This window comes from Macaca fascicularis, chromosome 12 (assembly GCF_037993035.2).
Source record: "Macaca fascicularis isolate 582-1 chromosome 12, T2T-MFA8v1.1".
Classification (NCBI taxonomy): domain Eukaryota; kingdom Metazoa; phylum Chordata; class Mammalia; order Primates; family Cercopithecidae; genus Macaca; species Macaca fascicularis.
Genome location: NC_088386.1, coordinates 76,409,891 through 76,436,859, shown reverse-complemented (window position 1 = coordinate 76,436,859; position 26,969 = coordinate 76,409,891). Strand labels below are relative to the sequence as shown.

General features: G+C 35.7%; 1 long non-coding RNA gene across 4 annotated transcripts in view; it reads right to left on the bottom strand.

Annotated features, from left to right (window-relative positions):
- Nucleotides 1-14,281: 14,281 nt before the first annotated feature.
- LOC135966564 (uncharacterized) overlaps nt 14,282-26,969 on the bottom strand; it is a 182,934-nt gene continuing 170,246 nt past the window's right edge. For all 4 annotated transcript variants that reach the window (XR_010579953.1, XR_010579954.1, XR_010579955.1 and 1 more), the window contains one exon: nt 14,282-14,932. This is a non-coding gene — a long non-coding RNA (uncharacterized lncRNA). The remainder of the gene's footprint in view (nt 14,933-26,969) is intronic.

Sequence of the window (26,969 nt, the reverse complement as noted above, 5' to 3'; positions counted from 1 at the left end):
AGGAAAAAAATGTGATGAGAAAGAGAGTAATATCTGGTTGACAAACGTCACTGCAAATGTTAAAAGCAATCTCCAATTTATCCAAAATAGGTCCTTGGTCAAGAAGAACTCTAAGGCAACAAAAGTGCATCATACAAAACTAAACAGAGGATAATAAACAATGATGAGAACAAAATTGATCAAGTAGTGGGCAGTGTTGTGGAGCTCTTGGAAAGGATTTTGATAGCATGATGGGTCTCATCAGAGAGATTGCTCTAGTTTTGGATCAAATCTATCATTATATGTAGTACTGTAGAGTTTTTACTATGGGACATAGGGCTACTGATGTTTGTCCATAAGAGTTTGCCTTTAGAAAAAGTACCCTCTGTGTGTTTTATGACTGCAGTGCTTACAAGTGTCTCCTAGGTTTCTAGATGGGGTCTGAAATTGTAAGCAGCCTGATGTTTCTACCTTGGGTCCTCTGGTCAACTGGCCACAAGGGTCTAATATAATAAGAAGTCAGCAATAAAATTCAGACAGCATGAAGTTCAGAAAGCCCATTGCTTGTGAGAATAGATTTGAGCAATTGTCTTGCTTTCATTAAAAAACCTGGGGTCAGCAATCCCATTACTGGGTATAAACCGAAAGAAATATAAATCATTCCACCATAAGGACACATGCACATGTATGTTCATCACAGCACTATTCACAATAGCAAAGTCATGGACTCTACCTCCATGCCCATCAATGGTAAACAGACTAGGTGGAAGAAAATGTGGCACATATATAATATAGAATACTATGAAGACATTAAAAAAACGAGATTTTATCCTTTGCAGCAACTTGGATGGAACTGGAGGCCGTAACACTTAGCTAACTAACACAAACAGAAAACCAATACCGCATGTGCTCACTTACAAGTGGGAGCTAAACATTGAATACACATGAACACAAAAAAGGGAACAATAGACACCAGGACCTACTTGAGAGTGGGGGGTGGGAGGAGGGTTGAGGATAGGAAAATGACCTGTTAATACTATGCATACTCCTTTGGTGACAAAATAATCTGTATACCAAATCCCTGTGACATGCAATTTACCCATATAACAAACCTGTACATGTACCTCTGAATCTAATATAAAAGTTAGAAAATATCCTGGAGTCATTCAAGTTCTGAATATTCCTTTGTGCACCATTATTTGTAAAGATAGAGTAAGACTACATGATTCTTAAAAACAGTTGAATTTTTTAAAGTAGTAACTTTCTTTTACTTCAATAGTATTACATGTAGCAACTCTAGAAAATGAGATTAAAGAAAGACACAAAATCACACTGCAATTTTGCCTCACAGAGATAAGCACTAGTCTATAAACTGCATGAGGGTAAGATCCAGGCCTTCCTTGTTTTCCACTGTATCCATGGTGAAGAGTATAGTATCTGCCATGAAATAGCAATAATATATATCTGTTAAATAAGATAAATGTTGACATTTTAGTGTATGTGCTTCTAGACTTTTTTAATATGTAAATATTCCTTAAAAATGAGTATAGTTTGTAAATTTTAAATCTTGGAAAGCAGTTAAATTTTAAACACTAATCTTGGATTGAAAACTCATTCCCTCAATATTACAAGATTTTGTAGATTCATAAAATATGAGTATTGGAAGAGAATTAAAGTGACTTAGTCCAAAGCTCTTATTTTATATATAAGTGAAACTTAAAATGGTGAAGACATTTGCTCAAGGTTAGGGCAAAAATCCAGGCCTCTGACTTTCAGGTAGAAATCTTGCTGCCATATAATATGCTTAGTTAAACTATACTCTTATTCTAAACGTTTTAAAAATCATGCTTCTACAAGAATTGTGGTTGCATTATTTTTGTGCATATAATAATTTATACAATGTAATAATTATATTATAATTAATACAATTAGTAATAATCTTATTTTTGTGTATTCCTTTGAATACTTCTCACTTTCTCTGATGAAAATGTAAACATTTGGCCAAATTATCTGTGAAGGTTTTTGGTACTGATTATCATGTCTAAATAGTCTCTAATGTCTGCTTTATTTTTTGTTATTAAATAAACTATATTTGTTTTAATATTTAACAGTCAACTTTAGGATATATACATATTTATAAAATGTACTTTTTTTCAAATCAGGATATGTACATATTCATTATGACTTGATTGATACATGTTTTGAAAACCCCAGTGGTTCTTCTTCCATTGCCAAAAAAACAAGGAATGTGTACAATTAAAGTAAGTTGCTATCCTTGAGAACAAACATCTTTCCACGAAATACCATTCAATAACTAGATTTCTTTTCTCTCAAATATTTTAATTCTTCTTATACACTGTTTCTTGTGTTATTCATCTTATTTGACCTAATATGATTTCAGTTAGGTCTTTAATGGTCAAGATACATGTTTAAAGATTTTTGAAGGTGAGTGATTACAACTATGCCCGAGAATTTCCTGTGAAAATACTAAGGCCTCAGACTAGTGTAATGGTAGCCTCACAAAAGGAAACATAACATTAAAATAATAAATATTGCAACATGGTGTTTTTTTGAATATCATTGTACAATATATTTAAATACGATCAAAATAAAACAAACAATAATGCAACAATTCTGCATCTTTTCCAGCTTGCTCCCCTTATTCCAGCTAAAAGTGATTTCCCAAGCTGAGAATTTCCAGCCAATCATCTTGATCGTGTACCTGGTAGATTTATAAGCCATATTAAGTCCCTCTCCCTCATACTTCATTCAGTTTTTCTAGACTTCCTGAATATGAAAAAATTAAATTTTATTAGCCAATCCCCTTCCATCCCATCCTTTTCACCCTCAGTTCTTTTTCTCTCCCCTTTATCACTATTATGCTAAGACTGCAGTTGTGAGAAAACTCTGTGGACCTTTGTGACAAAATGAAGAAAGTAACAAAACTATAAAACAAATCCTGACTTTTGGTTAAGAGGCAAATAGATTGAAGAAAAGCAGGTGAGGGAGGGAGGTGGTAAGCAGGGGAGAAAGGCTAAATTATACAGATACTGTGAATCACAGATGACTTCCATCTGACGGTATTTCCTTTGTTGCTTTCTACCTTTTTTTTTTTTTTCTTAGATGTAAAGGTTGAACAAGAGCTGGAATAAGCAATTTCTTCCTTTTTCTCCATCCTCCCATTCCCAGGCTCAGATCATCTGCTCTTCTCCAGCCGGGAACTATTTGCAGTGGTGCTTCATGATTAGCATTTTCTCTAATTGCTATCCATCTGTTTCCATTAACCCCCTGAGCCATTTGTCTCATTTGAATATCTTGTTCTTTCCCTAAACACTTCAAACCAAATTCTGACCTCAAATATTTACATAGCATTTCCAAAGATTTCTGCATCTGTATCACTACCACTAGCCATTTTCAAAAGACTGTTATTCAGCGCTTCTCACACTATGTTACATATGCAATTATTATTACTTTGATAATATGGTAGTAAGAAGTTGAATGGAGCATTAAGTTCATCCTTTTATGATATATTCCATAATTTAACTTAAGGACAGTATCTTCCCCTGATCCAACTTCAAGATAACTATCTTACCAAATTATTTTGAAATTATAGATTTTAGAAATATGACTGAACAAAACCAATTAGTAGTTGAAGGTATCACAATAGCCCTAGAGTATTCCTTTGATAATCTAAAGCAATGGATTTAGAACATCCCTACTCTCCAAATTGTCTTGTTGCATATGAAATAAAGGTCTCAGTTAAAAGTAATCAGTAAACAGATTTCATTCCACATTTACAACGATGGAAGTGGTAATTGTTTCCTCCAGAGGTAAGTTACTGGATGTAATACTCTTCCCCAAACAACAACAACAATGCAGCAACAACAACAACAACAACAACACACACACACAGACACACACAACCTTATTTCAAGATCTCTGCATTATATTCGCTGCTGTTTCTTCAGTGTGAAACAAATAGTATAGAAACCACCAAAGCATCTTATGAATGTTGCTTCCCCGCTTTTAAGCAGGAACCTGTCTCTAGAAATCCTGGGTGTCTGTATAACTGTAAAAAGCCACAGGGAAAAAAATTAAATATTGTTTTCATCAGATCACTTTCTTGGCTCCTGAGTTTATTTTTAAATCTCTCCCTTATTTCATCACTGTCCAAGTTCATTTTTCTTTTCCTTTAAACATCTTTTCTACCACCCCTTGATCACTGTCCCTTATATACATATTTTACATTCTTCCCTTTGTACCTTTGCTCATGGAGTTCCTTAATGAAGGAACTGTCAGTCACTTTCCTGACAGACCAGCAATTCAAGACATGATTCAAATTTAATTGTAGTCAATGATTTACTTTGCCCCCACCTAATTACCCTATTCCGTGAATGTTTTCTGTCTTTGCTATGAACGGAAGTAGGTCTAAGTGACTACTTTTCTTTTACAGTCTTCCCATTTCTAGCCTCATTATTTTGCACTTGTTCATGTGTGGTTGCTCTTCAGTTGTCACTTCAAGCAGGTGTATAATCTACAAGAAAAAGCGAAATTCCCTTAATCACCTCACACCCTTGTGTATCCCCACATATAGGAAGTATCTAGTAATGTTTTTGGAATTTATCTATAGAGATACATCTTTTATGAGAAGAGTCCTGTTTACTAGGAATTTCAATTCACATATACCCTAGAACGTAATTAAGAAGATATCTTCAGGATCCACTTATGGGATTGCCTTATAAATGAGGATGTTATAGATGAGGTGTTTTTGTATTTCATTAATACCTCGGGATAGGGTCCTAGATTGTATTAGTCAGGGTTCCCTAGAGGGAAAGAACTAATAGGATATATATATAATATTACATATAATAACTTTATGTATATAAATAATATATATAATACATATTTTATATATATACATGTATATATATAAAAAGAGGAGTTTACTAAGTATTAACTTACACAATCACAAGGTCCCACAATAGGCTGTCTGCACGCTTGAGGAACAAGGAGAGCCAATCGGAGTCCCAAAACTGAAGAACTTGGAGTCTGATGTTCGAGGGTAGGAAGCATCCAGCACAGGAGAAAGATGTAGGCTGGGAAGCTAGGCCAGTCTCGCCTTTTCATGTTTTTTTCTTTTCTGCCTGCTTTATATTTCCTGGCAGCTGATTAGATTGTGCCCACCAGATTAAGGGTGGGTCTGCCTTCCCCAGCCCATTGACTGAAATGTTAATCTCCTTTTCAACACCCTCACAGACACACCCAGGATCCATACTTTGCATGCTTCAATCCAGTCAAGTTGACACTCCGTATTAGCCATCAAATAGATGATTCTTCCCTACAATAAAACATATCCTAAAATCAATAGTATTATAGCAAGACTACAGAACCCACTCATCCCCATCCTCCAATATTTAAGTTTGCCATATGGATTTCTACTCTATTCCTACTTAGCTAAAGGCTGGCGAAGAAGGGAGTCTTGCCAGAAACTTGGCATCTTAAATAGGCTCTACAGTGGCAATTCCAGTAAGTACATTTTTGGCTGTTTTCCTCCTTCTGACCCTTCTTTTCCTCCAACACCACAGCCTTCTCTAACTCATTATCCTCTTCTCTTTCTTGAGCTCCTCCTCTCTCTCTGCCTGTTTGGGAGCTACCTCTCCACATCTGTTTTTATTCACTGGTTCAGTTATTTTTAAATTGTGGAGCTGTTTGTTTCTGTACATTAAGGTGTATTTTTGTGTCTCTCTCTCTAGTGATCTTGAAAATGTTCCCCTTGTATATTATGCTCATTCCTTTTCTCAGTCCCCAAATATGCCTTTATCCTCTTGTTCTGCAAAGTCTGGGCACACTAGCCAGTTCAAAGCTCACAAGCACTTTCAGAGAGTAAAGGCCAAGTGGTAGCTGGCACCTACAAGGAAAGCTGATAGGAAGTCATCTTTCATCTCTGCTTTTTCCTGCTTTACTTACCTCCTCTTGAACCCTCTTTATCTTCCATTTTCTGTCTCAGTCTTCAACTTTCTTCCATTCTGTCTCAGCCAGAAGCAAAGACACATTTCTTACCCTCGTTCTTAAATTTTAAGCCAAGTCCATTATATGCCTCAGTGATTTTTCTTGGATACTATTGGCATCTGATTTAATTGGTTTGACATGAATAAATCTTGAGATTTACCTGTAGCCTTCTTTTTCTTTGTAATTCTTTGTTTGGCTGGTACTCAAGTCTTTATCTTCTTGGCAGTAAGTTTCTGAAAGGAAATACCTGGTTATCAAGGTAATACCTAAAGACCTCCTAGAATCTATTCACAATATTAGGCAAGTAGGTTATACAGATTGATCCAGGTCTTCTTTCTTCCACTTTCCAATCAGCTTTCAGGTTCTGATAATAGAAATAGGCTAAGACAAGTTGGGTGCTGAGGGGAATAGGTGCAAAGTAATTATCATTGGTAGTCCATATATAGAAATTTTAGTATGTGTTTATAAATATCCATTTCTCTTTTTTAGATAATTTGGCTTTGTATCTCGAAAGTCCAGTTAAAAGAAATGTGGGCCTTTCCATTTATTTTTGGACATTCATATATTTCAGTGCTAGTGTAAAATTTAATTTGTATTCATTGGCTTTTCTTCTCTTATTCTTGGCACCAAATTTAACATAAATATCTCAATACCAATATGCTAATAGTAAATGAGTTATTTCATTTTCATTACCCAAACCTTCCATTTTCTTTTGAAAGTTTGACTCCCCATCAATAGTTTTTCTTTTTCTTTTGATTATTTCTAAGATCTATGATCACAGCCTCCACTATATACTAAAATAGTGAGGCTGGGCACAGTGACTCATGCCTGTAATCCCAGCACTTTGGGAGACCAAGGCGGGTGGATCATGAGGTCAGGAGTTCAAGAAAAGCCTGGCCAAAATGGTGAAACCCTGTCTCTACTAAAAATACAAAAATAAAAATAGCCGGGTGTGGTGGCATGGGCCTGTAATCCCAGTTACTCGGAAGACTGAGGCAGAGAATTGCTTAAACCTGGGAGGCAGAGGTTGCAGTAAGCCAAGATCGCGCCACTGCACTCGAGCCTGGGCGACAGAGAGAGACTCCGTCTCAAAAAAAAAATAGTAAAAATATAATAATAATAATGAAGAAATTCTGCAGCATAAAAGGTTTAAGGACACCTCTGCCCTTATTCTAATTTATCTGAAAATAAATGATAGTTTGACATTTAATTGGTCACTCTTTCCTCCAGTTAATTTTAAAATTGTCTGTGTATTAAGATGGGGTCACCTTGCCATTATCTATTTGGCTAGGGCTCAAGTCTGTCTATTTTTTGCTCTTTAGGGACCTGGGTCCCTGTTCTGTATGGGTTTGCCTCCTGCAGAATTACTTTTCCTGAACTTTGATGCTATAGCATTAGTCAGCTTAGAGAGATGTTATAAGAAAAGGCCTAGGAGACATAACCTCTGGAGATGTTATTGTTATTGATGCTGTTCACTACATCAGAGAGGGCCCACTTTATGACCATGCCCAGGAGAGATGTCTCATAGATCTCAGCACCAGAAATAACCACACCTACTGAACATATGGACACTGTATATCGTAAACTGATCATGTTTTTTTCCTTTGAGCTAAATTTGTAGCCATTTTCTGGCAAGCACACTGAGCCATATGCATTCTAACCTTACTTTAGGTTCCATCTTATTTTTTCTATATTCATTTTTTCCTTGATCTCAGTTTTCTTGATTAATGTTTTGTATGTTATGATGTAGCTATTTATAGTAAGACATTGCACTTCTGTTTGGGTGGGAGAGGTACTATCAATAAACAAAACAAGCCAGTAAAATCACATTGCCTGTTACTTGCACATGTAAGGACAACCGTATAGGTTGCATAGGTATACAACCTATAGGTATACTTTTAGGCAGATATATCAATTTGAGAAAAGCTAAGCTGCAATATAGAAAATTATGAACACTGAGGAATCACCAGGTTTATGTTTGTATTTTAAGCCTTGTTAATTTTAACGATAATTTTATTAGAGATAAAATTAATATGTTTGAAAGAGAAACATAAAGTTACATATCTAAATATGTGAAAGAAGGCAACCTCCATACATTATGTTAAAAATATTTTTGTTAATCATAATGTTATAATTTTATAGGTAATACTGAAATTGTCCCAACGAAATTATTACTTGTGATTTTCAGCACTTGTCTTAGCTAGTTCTTAAATTATTATTATTCAATTATTCTAATAAGTTACTCACCTAGAGTTATTTTAAATTTATTATTTAGAAATGCCGTATAATATATTTATGATGTTTAAAAACTATTTACATGTCATTCATTCTCATACTATTTAACATCATGTATGTACTCTCTAACTACTATTGCATGCTACAGACATTTTGAAATTCTTCCAGATATCCTTGTGGTCCTCTGCATTGCTTCAGGCTGTGGAATATTTACAGCCATATGTACACTATTAGGAATCTTCTGCTTCTAAATCTGAAACTTAAAATATTGGCACCACCACAGCTAAAGTACTGTTTAATAGAAAGGCTGGATATAGAAAAGAAATATATCTGATAGACTTATAAATGGAATACTGTAAATGATATACAATATTTTCATGCCACATGGCTGGAGATGCCAAGGGAGCTGGCCACTTCCAATGAGTTATAGTTAATAAGTTTCATCAATGAAAGCAAATATGGCCAAGTAATTTGCTATTTGGAAACAATCTTCCTTCAGTTAACTACTGATTATCACCATATTGTTGTTTTGATCATAGACAACATGCTCTATTTATGTAGGCTACAATTTTTTAAAAAGTTTCATAGCCCTATAAACGAGCAGTTAACAATTAAAAATTATTTTTTTAAGATGGGAATACTTATGACAATGACAAAATGCTTGAAGTGCTTCCTCATATGATTTCATTCATTTATAAGAATATTATTATTTCAAATTTACATGTGAGAAACTAATAAAGAATTCATCCAAGGTCAAATAACCAGTAAGTCTGGTAGCAGGGATGTGTACCAAAGCCCTCTGACTTCAGCTTCCATTCTGTTTCCAGTATTCTGCCCTAACGCTCAATTATATGTTAACTATAATATCCAGCATTGCTCAAGAGCATCATTAACTGTTGTTAAATAAAGTTTAATGGAAACTATAAGTATTAATATGTAATTCGGACTCTTTCATAACTGTAGTAATTAATATAAAGTGTAATATTTTTAAAATTTTAGATTTGTGTCAAATCCTCTTTATAGAACACATTTGTCATTCTTTCAGCCTGAGCAATATGAAAAGTTCCCTGCTGCTATTTATCTTAGTTCACTCCATATAGAATTACCTCTTTCAGAAGCAGTTCATCGCAAATTAATGTCTGAAATTTGGAGCATGTTTTTCTTGCTCTTATTAATACCACTAAAAAAGTAAAAAGATCATTTGAGATAATTGGTGATGTCCAAAGAATAAAACATTGATTTCTTTGTAAACACAGCTAGTTGAAAATTACCTATGTTATTTTTAAACTGCCTGAGTAAAGGATATTGCTTCATTAATTAACATTTAGGAGGTTCGGGTGGCTCAGTAACTGGCCTTAACATAACCTCACTAATAGAATAACATAAAAGTTTGGGTTTACTCCTCCTTTACAGGGCTCAACAATAGTGTCAAATTTCAGACACAGAACTAATGTCACGTTCCTTAGTGAAATATGGCATGCCTCAGTCCAGAATACACTTAGAATTATCTAGAATAATTATGATCATCCAGGGTCAATGAAGTGAGCATCCATGGAGGTAAAGCTGGATGTTGAACATTTTTAAAGCTCCCCACTTTGTTCTAATCTGTAGTCAGGGTTTGAAAACCATGAAATCTAGTGGGAACTCATATTGGAATGAATGGATTGTTTTTTCTGCCACAAAAAAACTCAGTGTATAATATTTTTCTTCAATCAGTAGCCAAACATCTTTTGTACTGCATGTTGCTTTCTTTGAACAGGTAGTTATACAAACCTCTTGTTGCTCCCCAGGAATGTCCCCAAAGTGAATATTTTTTTAAACAAAAAATTTTTATTTTAAAATAATTGTAGATTCACAGGAAGTTGCAAAAGTAGCACAGAGAAAACCCACGTACTCTTCTCTCAGTTTCCACCAATGGGTGCATCTTATATAATTGTAATACAACATCAAAGACAGAAAACAGACAATGAGTATATATGATTCCATGTTATTTTATCATATATGTAGATTCATCAGTCTCTATCATCAGGGCAATCAAGATATAGAACTATTCCTTTACCACAAAGATCTCCCTCAAACGACCCCTTTATAGCTGCACTCAATTTCCTCGCCTATACCATCCCTAACTCATGGGAAACACCATTTTTTTCCTGTCTCTGTAATTTTATCATTTCAAGAATGTTATACAAATGAGCTCACATATAAATGTGTCATTTGATAATTTTTTTTCGCTTATTGTAATGTCTTTGAAATCCATCCAAATCATGATGTGTATTAATAGTTTATTCCTTTTTATTGCTGTATTCCAGGTTTTGGCTATAACAACAACAACAAAAAACTGCTATGATAATGTTTCATTTCTCTGGGATAAATGCCCTAGAGTACAATTTCTGGGTTGTATGGTAAGCATATGTTTAATTACTTTAAGAAACAGTCAAACTGTTTTCCACAGTGGCTTAACCATTTTATGTTCCCACTGGCAATGTATAAGACATCAAGTTTCTCTGTATCCTTGCTAGCATCTGGTTTTGTCACTGTTTTTTTTTTTTTTTATGTCAGCATGCTGAAAGGTATGTAGTGATGTCTCATCATGGTCTTCATTTGCATTTCCCTAATAGCTAGTGACGTTGAACATTTTTTCATCTGCTTACATGTCTGAAATGTCTCTTCTTGGGTTTTTTGGAGGTGAGGAAGGCCCATTTTCTAATTGGGTTATTTGTTTTTACTGTTCAATTTTAAGAAATATCAGTGAGATTTGCAAATATTTTCTCCCACTCTATAGCTTATCTTTTCATTCTCTTAAACTGGATCTTTCACAGAGCAAAAGTAGATCCAATTTATTGATTTTTTACTTGTATGGATTGTGCTTTTGGTATCACATATACATTTTCTTCACCAAGCTATAGGTCCTGAAAATTTTCCCCAGTGTTATTTTGTAAGTTTTGTAGTTTACATTTTATATTAAATATACTATTTATTTTGAGTTAATTTTTGTTAAACTTTTGAGGTCTAATTTTTGTTTGTTTGTTTGTTTAGTTGTTTTTTTTTTTGTTTTGTTTTGTTTGCCTATAGGTATCCAACTGCTCCAGCAACATTTATTGAAAAGATTCTTCCTCCATTGAATTGCTTTTGCACTTTGGTCAAAACTCAGTTCCCCATTAGGTATCTGTTGATACCACCCTGGCTGGGAGGGGAGGGATGTCTTCTTACAGCTTCCCACATGGCCTCTACTAGCACTTTCGGGGTTGAGCTTGTTACTACTGAGCCACATTAAAGTACTGACTCTCCATTAGACCTCCTCTGACACTGCCTCAGTGAGAGGAGTGTGGGTGCCTTGGTGCTTCTGGGTGGGATGGAAATCCAAATCCCTATCCCTCTTCCCATGGACTCCCCTGACACCCTGAAGGGGATCCTCTTTACCACCTGATAGGGATGATGGTCTCAGCTTTCCACTCTGTCTTCTCTGACACCACTCTGGAGGTAGGTAGGACTTGCAGCACCTCCTGACAGCCTGGAAAGAGTCCAAAGACTGGACTTTCCCCTCTGCCTTTGCTTGTAGGGGTGGGCATGCAGTATTTTACATAGTGTTTGGCTACAGTAAGGTGGTTATTGTCTAAATGTTTTCTGTCTTCCTATGCTGCTTCTTTTCTGGTCCATTGGCAAGAGAAATCAGGCTTCTCTTGGGTTTTTATTTGTGTGTGTATCTGTGTGTTTTGGTGTTTGTGTCCATTAGCATTTTAGTATTTTTGGGTTGTTGATTTCTTTAGTGCCCAGTCTAAGATGATATGGGAGGCAAGATGAAAACTCAGGAAATTCACCACTATGTAGTTCCTTGAATTCTGATTTCCTAGCTCACCTGCCTTTTTCTTTCCATGCTTTAGGGTCTTCTTACATTTGTTTTATATATAATGTCCAGAGTTTTTAGTTGTGCCCAGTGGGAGGACTGGGAAATTATGTCCACTCCATCCTCTTAGAAGCAGAGATCAAAGTGGATTTTGAATATGATACCTCATTATAATTTACATGAGACTGACCTCCAAATGTAATGAAAATTATTTATAGTTTTTGAAAGATATGGTGATTGATATGGTTAGGCTTTGTGTCTCCACCCACGACTCATCTTGAATTGTAATTCATCATGTGTCAAGGGAGAGACCAGGTGGAGAAAATTGAATCATAGCAGCGGTTTTTTTCTGTGCGATTCTCATGATAGTGAGTTCTCACTAGATCTGATGGTTTTCTAAGGGGCTCTTCCCCCTTTGCTCAGCATTTCTCCTTCCTGCCGCCTTGTGAGGAAGGTGCCTTGCTCCCCCTTTGCCTTCCATCATGATTGTAAGTTTCCTGAGGACCCCAACAGACATGCTGAACTGTGAGTCAATTAAACCTCTTTCCTTCATAAATTACCCGCTTGGGTAGTTCCTTGTAGCAGTATGAAAATAGACTAACACAGTGATATGCAGAAAATAAATTTTACTTACATATGTAATAATGACAATAGTTAATAGTTTTTTGCCACTTTCAGTATTCTACATTGTTTAAAACTCTTAATACTATGTCATAAATAATATTCTTGTTCTTTTACTAATGAATAAACCACGTTTAGAGAGGTTGAGTAATTTGCCTTTCACTACCTTGTTCTTTGTAACTTTAAAACTTGTACTTTTTAACGCTAATGGTATATTATTTCAGCTCTACTAACAAATTTTCTTAGAATAATGCAGTGAAAAAATTGTATTACAAGCCAAGAGTCACTTGTTTTTGAACTAATTTAGACAACATTCATTCTCTGAATTTGAGCAAGTATTTTCAGCTGACTCTGTTTTCTAAACTGTAAGATGAGGGATTAATCTTGAAATATAATGTTTTTGGCTAATAATTTCATAAATTTCTAAAAATCCTGGGAAAATTGCGTTTGGAATTTCAAGAGAGGAGGAGAATTCTGAGTAGTCTGTGGAGCTTGATCTGTAATAGTTTAGGTAGTAGTGGCAAAGCCAAGTGGAAATGAAATAAGTAGACTGTTTTAGAACTCTCATCTTCTATCTTTAATATTTATCACCACATGTAGAGTTTAAAATACTTGTTTCTAGATATACAGGTTATGTGAGTCATGGAGTAGATCCCATGAGCCTTTGACATTCAAGGCTAAAATGACAAGATGTTAACATTGTTGTCATGGGATTTTAATGTAAGATGTGCATGTGGATGCATGTGATAGAAATCTGCTACTCCAAGCATTTAGCAGGACTATTATATATTTGTATACTTCCTTAAATGGTGAACTTCAGTGGTTAATGTCCTGGTTTAAGTTTACACATGTAACATCTCTTACAATTGCTCCATTATCTTGTGCCAATAGTTTTCTTCTTTTTTTTGCTTTGCATTTTAGCCTCTTTGTATTATTTTATGTTCCCAACTTGCTCAAATTTTCTGAAAGGATGAACATATTGCCATGTGAAAAGATAGTGGATCTATACATCTGCTGAGTGCTCTTGTTCTCACAGAGCAACTTCATATGCACAAGAAAAATAATTCAACATAAGTTCTATGCTTTTCTTTTTCCTGTAGCTCCCGTCAGCTGTTATCTTTCTTTAAAATTACAGTATATAAATGTCTTGCAATGAACGAAGTGATTTTTAACAGGTGTTTAATGCAATTTCATAAACCTTTGCAAAACATCTAAAATTTGCCTGGATGGTTGGTAGGTGCTGGAAGGGATACTACTGAAATGCCATGAAAGAGCTTCCTAGGAAGATAGGTACATCTTTACTAGTAAGTAATATGTGTTTATATGTGTGTATAATAATTGTTTTCTAAAAGTTTTTATGGTAGTATATATACAATTGTTTCACAAGCTATTTCCCTTAAAATATTAATTCTATTAGGTAGGTGGATTAAAACTTTAACAAGTCCCTTTGCTGTAAGAATTCTCAAATTCTTCAACACACTTCTGTACATTATTATTCTTCAAGAAGAAAATTTAATTCCAAACATCATTTCCAAACATGTTGTATTAGTCTGTTTTCATGCTGCTGATAAAGATATACCAGAGACTGGGTACTTTATAATTGAAAGAGGTTTAATGGGCTAACAGTTCCATGTGGCTGAGGAGGCCTCACAATCATGGTGGAGAAGGTGAAAGGTACGTCTCACATGACGACAGACCAGAGGAGAGAATGAGAGCCAAGTGAAAGGGGTTTCCCCTCATAAAACCGTCAGATCTTGTGAGACTTATTCACTACCATGAGAATAGTATGGGGGAAACCACCCCCATGATTCAATTATCTCCCTCCAGGTCCCTCCCACAACACATGGGAATTATGGGAGCTACAATTCAAGATGATATTTGGGTGGGGACACAGCCAAACCATATCACATGTTTATCCTCTGAGCTTTTTTTTTCTTTTTTCTTCACAGTGAACATTGGTAACTAATAGTCTCTGAACTGGATTTTGGATAATGGATTACAAACAAATATAATTCAATATCCACATTCACAATACAGATTAATGTAAAGTGGAATTAGTCAAAAATATTCATAGGACGTAATGAGGTTAGCCAGGACTTCATGGAAATTCAGGTTGTTCCAGACCCATATACACTCCATTTACATGAAAAAGGAAAAGTTGGTAATCATATGGCTCTTCATTCTTTTCCCTTTTCCTCTGCTAACTGGTCCCAGTGCTGATATTCACCGGACTCTGGTTCAACTCTAGGAAGGCAATTGTCAAAGGAATTAATCAAAAGGGAAAGAAGGCAATTTGTACATAAATATTATAACAACACTATTTCAAGCAGTGAAAAAACAGTAAACAATGTAAGGCCATAAATTTGGAGACAGTTAAGAAATCCACTGTAGAATTCTGAAAAGGCATTGCAGAAGAGAAATATCTCGGCAAAGTTGCTCTGAGGAATTGTATGTTAAATAATGTCAACCAAAAAACTGAATCCAAAATCATTATAACTATATAATTCAGATTTAAACTGAGAGCGCTCAAAAATATATGTTGCAAATACAGTTGGATATTTATTCTTTTTTGCGTACTTTTTTGTGGTTATTCTAAATAATACTGTAAAAAGAAAAATGTCTGGAAGTTTAACTCCCTGTCACAGGTTGGGTTTTCTGGGAGCAGATGCTTATTTAGATGGGTTTCGGAGGGTAAGATGGGAAAGGAAGGACAGGAAGCAGGACTGGGTAGAGGAAAAAGTTGAACTGGAATGCAGGCCAACAAATCTTTGACCAGTTCAACAGGAGTAATAAAGGGAACATTGTGCTTCAGAGTGATGGGGCCTTTCAACAACTGCCTTGCTTAGTCAGCAGCTGCAGGCTGCCTTGAAAAGGGTGAAATCTCTGGAGAGGTGACTCCTTACAGCTGAGGTGGAACTTGAAGTTGCTGATTGCTGGGTTGCCTCCTGATTGTCCTCCCCACGGCTGGGCAGTAAGTACCTACTTCCTTGACGGAATTCTGACAGAGCATCTCTCAGTGTACCACCCACGTTTATTATCAAGTTCTGTCAAAGTGCATTCAAATTATCTGAAAGAGAGGCTATATCCAAAAGATTTTGCCCTTCACTGTTTTGGAGACTTTCCACAGTGGTGCACTAGATCATTATTTCTTTCGCAGCAGTTTTGGTTCAAATTGTCAAGTTGTTCTGTAGTGTTCCATACTAGAGTTGCTGTAGACTACACTACATTAAGCACCAAATGCTAAGTAAATAGATGAAAATGAAGCTGATACCTAGCATTAATGGCTGGGATGTGTTCAGCACTGTTGAAATGATAACATTCACTTATATATTTCTGACATTGGGTAGAATAATTGATTAGTTTGGAGGGGTGGATAATACCAACTCATATTTTGCATCGCTTGTCTAGGCCACTCGCTGAGCACCTATCTCCTTTTCAGAAGCCAGAAAAATTTCTTTAATTCTCATTTACAAAGTTAAGTAAAAAGCCCATGATGAGAAGAATATCAATGTTTTAAATAAGGAACAATCAGTAACAGTGCTGTGCTGAGCTATATTAGCAACAGAAGTAAAAGAAAAAGATCAGTCATACCGATTTTATTTCTTATTTACATTTTGATTCTATGTTCATCATGGTTCTTTAGGGTACTCATTTTGATTTTTTAAAATATTGCACTCAAAATGTATTTATCTGGATTACTGAGTTTTTTTTTTTTTTTTTTTTTTTGCATCTCTTTAAATTTTGTGCCTGACATGTTTCTTTTGCCTCACTCTATTTGCAGGCCTGGTAATTAAAAGTATATACATTTCCACAACGGTTGAACTAATTTACACTCCCATCAAAGGTATACAAGTTCCTTTTTGTCCACAACCTCACCAGCATCTGTTATTTTTTGACTTTTTAATAATAGCCATTTGGGCTGGTGTGAGATGATATCTCATTGTGGTTTTGATTTGCGTTTCTCTAACAATCAGTGATGTTGAGCTTTTATTCATATGATTGTTGGCCACATGTATGTCTGATTTTGAAAAGCGTCTGTTCATGTCCTTTGTCTACTTTTCAATTGCATTGACTTTTTTATTGTAAAATTTGTTTAAATTTTTATAGATGCTGGATATTAGATACTAGATGTCAGATGCATTTTATGCAAAAATTTTCTCCCATTCTGTAGGTTGTCTGTTTACTCTGTTGACAGTTTCCTTTATGGTGCAGAAGCTCTTTAGTTTAATTACATCCCATTTGTCACTTTTTGCTTTTGTTGCAATCACTTTTGGCATCTTTGTCATGAAATCTTTGCCTTTGCCTCTGTCCTGAATGCTATTGCCTTGGTTGTCTTCCAGGATTTTTATAGTTTTGGGTTTCACATTTAAGTCTTTAATCCATCTTGAGGTTGATTTTATATATTAGGTAAAGGAGGGGTCTAGTTTTAATCTTCTGCAATTCCATTACTGGGTATATACCCAAAGGAATGTAAATCATTCTATTATAAAGACATATGCATGTCTGTGTTCATTGCAGCACTGTTCACAATAGTAAAGACATGGAATCAACCTAAGTGTCCATCAATGATAAACTGGATAAGGAAAATGTGGTACATACACACCATGGAATAATATGTAGACATAAAAAACAGTGAGATCATGTCCTTTGCAGGGACATGGATAGAGTTGGAGGCCATTGTCCTTAGCAAACTAATACAGGAAAAGAAACCCAAATACCACATGTTCTCTCTTATAAGTGGAAGCTAAATGATGAGAACACATGGACACATACAGGGGAACAGTACACACTGGGGCCTATTGGAGGGTGGAGGATGAAAGGAGGGAGAGGATCAGGAAAAATAACTCATGGTTACTAGGCTTAATACCTGGGTGATGAAATAATCTGTACAACAAACCCCCATGACACATTTTCCTATGTAACAAACCTGCACATGTACCCCAGAACTTAAAAGTTAAAATACATACACAAACACACACATGCATGCGTGCACACACACACACACACACACGTATATATATGTGTGTATTTGTCCAAAATCTCTCATTGTTTTCTGTGGGAGGGCTGGTCTGATATGAACTACTCCTCTCTTAATTGAAATGGAACTCACAAAACTCAGAGAAAATAGTTGTGTATAACAAAAATGAAGGCTTCCAAAAGGCCTTGTACAGTTTTTTTATACACAAAAGAGAAAGACCTCAGTTTCCAAGGTATCACACACTCTTTCTGTAATTATCAGGGCTCATCAATTCTGTGTTGCCAATTTAGATTATTCTTGCCTATTCAACAGATGGCAGATATATGCCATTATCTAGTCCCCTAACTTCCAAGCAGGTATTACATATTTTAAAAAATTTAAAAAAATTTTTTTTAAATGTTACTATGAAGCAAGAAATACATTAGTTAATGTGTGTCTGGTATGTTTCCTTTTAATTTAACATTTGTTGTGTTGAAGAATAGAATCTTAACAATGTAAATAATGTCACCAAACACTATAATTATAATTTTCCATAACAGAATAGTGTGTGGTATATGCTATAACCCAGACAATATTCTGAATAGGTTAATTTATCTCTACATATCCTCCTCCCAGATCCACACCTTTACTGCAGTCACATATACTGTTCCCCCATCCCCCTGCCCCTCAGAGACTCTCTACCTCTGCTGTGTCAGATTCTCCTTGGCTCTTCTGTGTCAATCCTTACTGCTCCCCTTCTCCCACTTGCTTGTTCCCTCTGTTAACAACTATAGGTCCTTTTATTTCTTTTCCTTCTTTGCCCCCTACATTTCTTTTCTATTGTAGGGCAAGATCACTCTAGTTATCTAGTTTCCTTACTTCTATATCTATACCAGTACCTCCAGCACCACCACTCCGAGTTGACATAATGAAAAAGTCAAAAAGTGTGGTGGACCAATTAGAAGTCTCTTTCACAGGCAGAAAAGAGGAGAGATGGTGAATATTTGACTTAATATTTTGATCTCTTCTATCCTAGTCTTTATTTCTGGTGATTGTTATCTTGTTTTGTATAACTTGGGTCAGGTTCAAATACCCAGAGTCTGCTGAGATCTGTAGAGGTGACTGGACATTATACACAATTATACTCAAACATGAATATACAACATCTTTATGCCACATTCATAATGTATTATTTGATATGTAGATTTAAAATAGACCCCAAGTTTTAGCGACCTTTTCATAATCACTGGGCATAGTTAAATTGGACACCAAAGAAGGTAGTATGACATGTGTTAATTTCTTTTTTATCATGAGATTTTACATAAATGATTACCATGTCAAGCTTCTGCCTTCCCCAAATAAAGGGCTTTAAATATTTCTAAGCAGTCCTTTGGGGCTACAATAAGGCAAGCTGTAGTAAAACTATGAATATATGCGATACTTGTCAAGTACTTCTGTCAGAAGAGGACTGGTATCCAGGGGAACATGCTTAAAACGTATGTCCACTCAACCACCATCCCAGAAATAATCACAAAATCAGGGGGAAGAGAATAATCTTATTTGTTGTATGAGCGTTTTAGGAGAAATAAAAAATAAGAAACTTTGAATTGGTTTTCGTTCTTGGCCTTTAGTTTTGATGTCAAGTCTTATATTAGTCAAGCTACAGTCAGTCTGGGGATGGGAACCACAACAGTAAGTTGAGCAGGAAAACGTAAGTATTTTAGTTATCCATTAGGTATAGGATGGTTAACTAGTAAAAGTAGTAAGAACTGTAAGGTATTTAGAGGTAGCAACTGAAAAAAAAAAATGCTACTACCCTTAGTACTTAAGGAAAAGTAAAAACGGAAGGGACTTAGGAACAGAAGTAAGGATCTCTCACAAGCCTGTAAGATTCTGATGAGAGGGGCAGCTACTGCAGGAACATGCTGCCTGCCGCTGGATTGGGGAGGAAAGCGGATGGAGGCCATTCACTGTGGTGGAACTGGGAGAATTGCTGCTATTTGGGGAAGCCCTCTGGGACCCCTGGGACACTGATTTGCTCACCATGGCATGAAAAATAGAACACTGGGAAGAGAAGAAAATCCCTTCTTCCTCTTCCAGCCTTGCAGTCTCTCTCTCTAGCGCCCTCTATTGCAAGACCCTAACGCTGCTTAGGTTCTTTCTGCCAGCTGGCAAAGAGGTGTGTGGTCTGCACAGCCCAGCTCCCATATCAAAAAACAGGACCAAAAGGTTGCATGTGGAGATGAGAGGTAAAACATTAAGAACTAGTACTACTATTTAAAAAGTTCTGTCACTAAGCAGTTTTATCTCATTTCTAGTACTTTTAATTTGGTACATGATAGCTTGAATGATAATATCAATAAAAGTGCAAGTTTCCTAAATTTACACTAAGTTTTATGTAATATGTATGATTCAAAACAGGAGTTTTTATTAGCTTTTGTTTGTTTATATACATCATAAAACAAGACAATGTGCACATAGAAAAATTATTCAGAGGTCATTACAGGCTTCCAGTGTATTTGGGAATTGTGACTATAGTTCACCCTCTACCTTCTGCTTGAATATTTCCTACAACCAGGGGTTAGTTCACTAGCTGATGAGTCACTTTCTTGTCTAGAAATTTCTAATTTTAAGAATATTTCTTCTTACCTTGTCTCCAAATCTGTTTTTTCTTAACTGCCTGCCATTGGTCCTCATTTTGTCATAAGGAATGTGCTAAAACCTTCTGTGGTAACCTTTATGACAACCCCCCCAAATATTTGAAGACTCTGTATTGTCTCTGTTAACTATTCCTCATAGGGTAAAGTTTCTGTACCCCCACATTATTGGAGTCATACTCCTATAACCTCACTATTCTTGTTTTTTGTTTTGTTTTGTTTTTTGAGACAGAGTATTGCTCTGTCACTCAGGCTGGAGTGCAGTGGCATGATCTCAGCTCACTGCAACGTCTGCCTCCCAGGTTCGAGTGATTCTTCTACCTCAGCCTCCTGAGTAGCTGGGACTACAGGTGTGTGCCACCATGCCTGGCTAACTTTTTTTTTTTTTTTGTATTTTTAGTAGAGACGGGGTTTCACCATGTTAGACAGGATGGTCTCAGTCTCCTGACCTTTAACATCTCTTTTAAAATGCAGGTCTCAGAAATTAACTTGATGAGTTAGACATAATAGAAATGAGGCAAAGTACAGTGGATATATTACTTTTAGGATCAGATATTATAGTTCCATGAATGATGCCTTAAGAATTGACTGGCTTTTTCAACAATTGCATCACAGTTTTACTTTTCTTATCACTATCCCACTCCCCCACCTTAGAGTCATTTTATAAACCTCGAGTTCTTTTTTTTTAAAGGACCAGTGTTCACTGAATTGTTTTTAATCTAGAAAAATATACCAGATCTTGTACCAAAAATATAGTAAGTAATAAATTATTTCTCACTTTCCCTCAGACAACCCTCCTAACTGGAATGGCAGGAATAGTTGGTGGAAGCGCTCCTTGACTCTTCCAAGTCTCCTTGTAACCTTTTAACATTTACCTTAAAACCTGGGAAAGCAGTGTTTCCCTCTGACTAGAAAGCCAAAAGTGAGAGTTGGATATTAGGCGAAAATTACTTTTAATTCCCCCACATCCTCAAGGAAGGTTCATGACATATTCATTTCCTTCATATTACCTAATATAATGTGAAACATACTAGGACAAAATTAATTCTTTACAAAGCAGCATTTTGTAATGAGTGCTGCTTCCTTCATTTTGCTTCCTCTGGACTGCACAATGTTGATTGTAGTTGGAATCTATCTCTTATGACACTTGAAAGAGTTTTTTAAGCTCAGTGGTTTTCAAGGCAAGAAAATGACTTATTTGGAACAAACTCACACTCAAAATGTATTTTATTTTCTGTAAAATTATTATATAGGTAAATGAAATATTCATTTTACTACACAAAAATTTCAACGTACATACATCCAACAATGTATGTGCTGCATATTCTTTACTTGGAATGTTCTTTCCCCAGATAGCTGCTTGACTAATTCTCTTACTTCCTTCCAGTGAAGGAAGAGTTCACTCTTTCAATGAGGCCTGGCTTGAACAACCATTTGATATTGCAAACTGTCTCTTCTACCTTCTCCCAGCCTCATCTTCCCCTTCCTACTCAACTTTTTCTTTTTTTCCAGAGCACTAAGTATTTTCTAACACACTGTGTCATTTACTTATTCATTATGTTTAACACAATGGGAATCTGTTTTCCCCATACCCTCCCACCCACTCCCACCCCTGAGGGTAGGTATCTTTGTTTCCTTGTTTGCTTTGTGCAGATGTAACACAATAGATATTTGTTGAATTAATGGCATTAGCTTTCAGTTCCTTCTTACAAATGGGTGATAATTATTACTGACAAGAATATATTCTTTGTTCCGGGTATGTCAAACTTTTCTTCTTCTCAATTGTCCAAGTTCTTCAGTTTCTTCTCTGTGCATTTCATAGTATTTTTGCTCTTACAGGCTGCCCTGCTTCATGTTTCATTGTTTCAGCTCATTCTCCAGCTCTGTACACTAAAAGTTTGACCTTTAACAGATTTAACCTGAAACTTTGCTTGCCTTTGAAATGTTCTGTAAAATACAGGTGTCTGGCTCCCATCACTCTGCAGCTCCTTTTAACTGAGTCACTTCCATCCCCAGTCTTCTCTACTCATCTCTAGAGAGGGTTACACTTTATAATCGTCCTTTTTGGCAAGAAAAGTAACTTTCTGGCTGGAAGCTGCAATACAACTCATTTTTTAAAAGTGTTCAGTACTATGTTACTTCCAGTATAACACCATCAGACATCCCTTTTGTAGAAGCAATAACTCAGGAACATTCCTGCTTAACCATTTCTGTCTCACTTCTGACCAATACTTAACCATGCTACTTATTCCATGAGTCACATGGCTGACACCACCATCGTTCAGTTCTCAACCTAAATGCTAATTCTCTAGGGAATCTTTCTTGGACCATTTATGATGGGTAATTACCCTTTACAGAAATACACTGTACCCTGGTTATTTTCTTCACATTTCATGTATATATATTTGTTTATTATCTGTCTCTACTACACTGTAACCTCCAACATATCTGTTTTATATAGCAGAGAGCAGTCATTCAATAAATAAACAGATCTGAGGGCAAACTGGCATGTTGTCAACTTGTGATATTGGAAGTTTACATAAATTTAATAAAATCTTTAAAAAATAAAATACTGCATCACAACTTTTACCAGAAGGCACACATTTTATAATTTATATTTGTACAATGTAATAATAATGAACTATGATAAGTCTCAATATGTCTTACCTCATTTATTCTCAATTATTTGAATTCAGCATTGCCTTTTTTTTTCCAATTTACAGAAGAGAGAACTGAAGTTTAGTGGTTAAATAACGTACCCAAAGTTATGCAGCTAGGAAGCAGCAGCCTTCTGAAAGAACAATTGATCTTAACTACTTTGCCCTACTCCTCCAGCAGACTATTCAAATGATTAACTTCCTGGTACTATTGCTTATGAAAGTAAAATATTTTAATGCATGCAATGAAAAAACAGCATTAAATAAATTAGGAGAAATAGTTGCTGTTTTACTTTTTAAAAAATTGTCTAAGTATAAAGGTTATAGCTCTCCAAATGAGCAGGCAGTAAATTGATTTTTCTTGTAATTTGAAATTAGTAGCCATGTTTCCCTCTCAATGTTTGAGTTGGGGTTGGGATGGGTGGAACAATGCGGAATCATCTCTGTAGGTTTATATTGATTGCCTTCTCCAACACTGTGCATCTACCACTTTGTACTCCTGTCAAGCCAAGGTTACAGAATGTCTATTCTATAGTCCAAATACCATGCAGAAAACACCCATAAATAGTCTGTTTTCATGGGACTAATTCATTTTTATAGCAGTTCCCCTGAGGCGCTAAACAGAGAACCAACGCTGAGGATGGGATTTCCAAGGTAATTACATCTGACAGATAGCCAAAAATGTGAGACAGACATTGAAAAATTATAATAAGTTGAAATCCAGAGCTAATACTCCATCAATTCCTACTGTGATTAGTTTAGTTTGACACTTTTCGAAGCACAAATCTAAGCTATTGAAGTGATTTGTGCTTCATTTCAGTTTGCAAATGCTCCTTTTTCCTTAGAAAGTTTCCAATCTTTGACTTGATTGACAGCCAGTTGATTTTTATGTAAGAGAAAAAAGGAGACAATGAGATAAATTAGTTATATGCTTTTCTCCTTTTTTTTTTTTTTTTTTGAAAGGACAAACACTATAATTTAACTAGGTTCTGATCTAACAATACATTTTGGTCCAGTAATCAAATTTTGATCAAATGGATTTTTTAATATGTGTTAGCAAACATGACTATAGTAGTTAACGAGTTATCAAAAGGCCAAATAAAATTAACCATCACTTTGGCTAATATCACGGTCTAAATAATTTTAGAATTGTTGTGCTTGTGCATAGGGAGCCTTTGGGAAAGCCATCACCGAAAGGCTAAATAAATAAATAAATAAATAGTAAAACCTTGGGCACCTGAGCTTGGATGGGGATGCAAAGGGGAATATGTAAGGGTCTAAACAGGAAGATTTCAAAGTCAAAAGCTTATATATAATAAGGGAGACTTTAAAACATGTTATATCAAACCTGGAAGCTATTCTGTTCTTATCTTGCCAGAAGCTACAGTGAGATATAAAACTCCTCCAGCTGCTATATTCAACCTTACAAAAATATCTATACAAAATTGTAAACATAGCAGGGTCATCCCCAGGAAGTTGGCAACTGCAGTAGCCATTTTACTCAGTTATCATCCATGTAGGTCAAGGCTTAAAAATGGAATGAATGAAGGGAGCGTACCTTTTTTCAAAGAGGATAGAGCTTTGCTTATGCAAACAACTTCCAACAAATTACCACAATTTTGTTGTTCTTAGAAATGTAATTGATAAATTATCTGTACTAAAAGAGTAGACATGAAGCAGATAAAGAAAGACAGTCAGACAATTTCTTCCTTTATTATCAGAAGCCCTGATAACAAAGAGTTGATCATACTGAAGCAGACAGGAATGGGATCCATCGGGCAATGAAAGCAGATGTCAGCATGAGCTCATCACAGATCTAAGCATTTCCCAGGTGGCTAAGGATTTCACTGTATCATGTTGAGAAGGGATGGATCAATCAATTAATACTAGGACAATACTGTTTAGTTTTTGAAACTTATTGCATTATGTTTACCCCTTAAGTAAGCAGTATATAGTTCTCAATGCATGGTGTTTGGTTTATTCATTCTCAGTAAACCTTTTTAGTGTCTTTATAGAGGTCAAACTCAAAGTTTGAGAGCTCTAAATTATCTGTAACAATATACAAAGGAATTAAAGTGTCGCCATATTAACAATGTTTAGAAAAGCCTAAGTGTTTTTAACAATACTAGGTATTGTTAAAGAAAAATATTTGAACTGGATGAAACTCCAAATGGCACTAAAAGTGAATGAAGCAGATAAGTTGAGCGTGGAAATAAAGTCTTGTCTTAGTGTGTTGCAAGTTATACAAGTGACTACTGTGCTTTGTGATGCAATGCCAGTTCAAGTAGGAGGAAGCAGCTGCTCAGCCAAATGTAAACTAAGCGGCCAGTTGTTCAAGGGGGTGGCTGCTAGACCACCTGCCTCTTACTAGGTAACAAAACACAAGACTCCTCTTGATATAACTGAGAGTATAGTACTCAACTGGTATCAAAATGGATATGCATTTTCCTCCTTGATATGAGGGTAATTTTGTAAAGAATTGCATGCAATTACACACATATTTTTAAAGCATCTTTTTAGAGGAAGACACTGCTTTACAGCATGATATTTGTAGAAGTATTTGAACCATACATGATCAGGTACACAAAGTGTATATGATAAAACAAAGAGAAACAGTTGTGTACTGTTTATGTACTGAAATATCAAAGTATGAGACACATGTAACCTGTCTCAGGGTAAGAGCAGTTTCTTACAATTTGAGCTTGTCTAACCTAAAGGCCTTGCATTTGGACAATTAGATCAAAAGAGAATTCTTCCAATGAGAGCTCAGCAATTCTTCTATGGCAGATAGTGTTTTATTTACTAGAGCTGTCAGAATTCAAATACTAAACTTTGGAAATAGTTGATGTGACACTTTATAAATCAGATAAAGCAACTGGAAATGCATTACTGATGATTCGTGACCAAAATGAAATAACCATGATAAACCCATCAAAAACCTGTCTTGAAATGGGAGAAAATGTGACGGGCCAAAATATTGGAATCAGATTAAGCAAAAGGCAAAGCTATGATTTTGGAAGAAGGAAACTTGACTTACATGGACTATTGTTAACTCTAGAGATGCTCTGAAGTCAGGCATGTTGAATGTTTTGGACCATTAAACATAAAATACATCTTACACATGTTTATTTTAAATATCTAATTGTTTGACTTTACATACTCAGGACATGGTGTTACAGTTTATTGAATAAAGATTTTTAAAAGCCCTTTGATTCTAAGATAATTCAAAACATATTTTGCTTTCTATTTATAACATTTTGGAAATAGCATTTTGCTAAAAATTGGATTTATAATGCTTAAAGGAGTTCTAAAGTTTGAAGAATGAATTTCCTAGTTGAATATTTATGAAAAGTCCTTGATATTTTGAACTAGTGTGCATATACATTTTCTTATTGTTCGGTTATACCTATAAAGATACAGCATTGGGGAAAAAAAGAAGACCGAAAGGAACATGACAATTCACTTTTTTTTTTTTTTTGAGATGGAGTCTCGCTGTCTCCCAGGCTGGAGTGCAGTGGCGCGATCTTGGCTCACTGCAAGCTCCGCCTCCCGGGTTCAGACCACTCTCCTGCGTCAGCCTCCCAAGTAGCTGGGACTACAGGCGCCCACCACCATGCCCGGCTAATTTTTTGTATTTTTTAGTAGAGACGGGGTTTCACCATGTTAGCCAGGATGGTCTTGATCTCCTGACCTCGTGGTCCGCCCACTTCGGCCTCCCAAAGTGCTGGGATTACAGGCGTGAGCCACCGCGACCGGCCGCCAATTCACAGATTTTGAATTAGCTGATTTTATTGTTGAACAAAGCAAATACCCCGAATGCATGCAGGTAGCCAGCAAGTGGCTACAAACATATAGTGGGTTTTTATATGGAATTAAAGCTATAGTTGTTATAATTCTACTTTTAACAGTCAGTAGATACTGAATTTGCATCAGTAGTTACATGGAGCTTACTCTCACATTCTGTTCTTTCATAATTCTCTATCAGGCTTACTCTGAGATTTTGTTCTTTT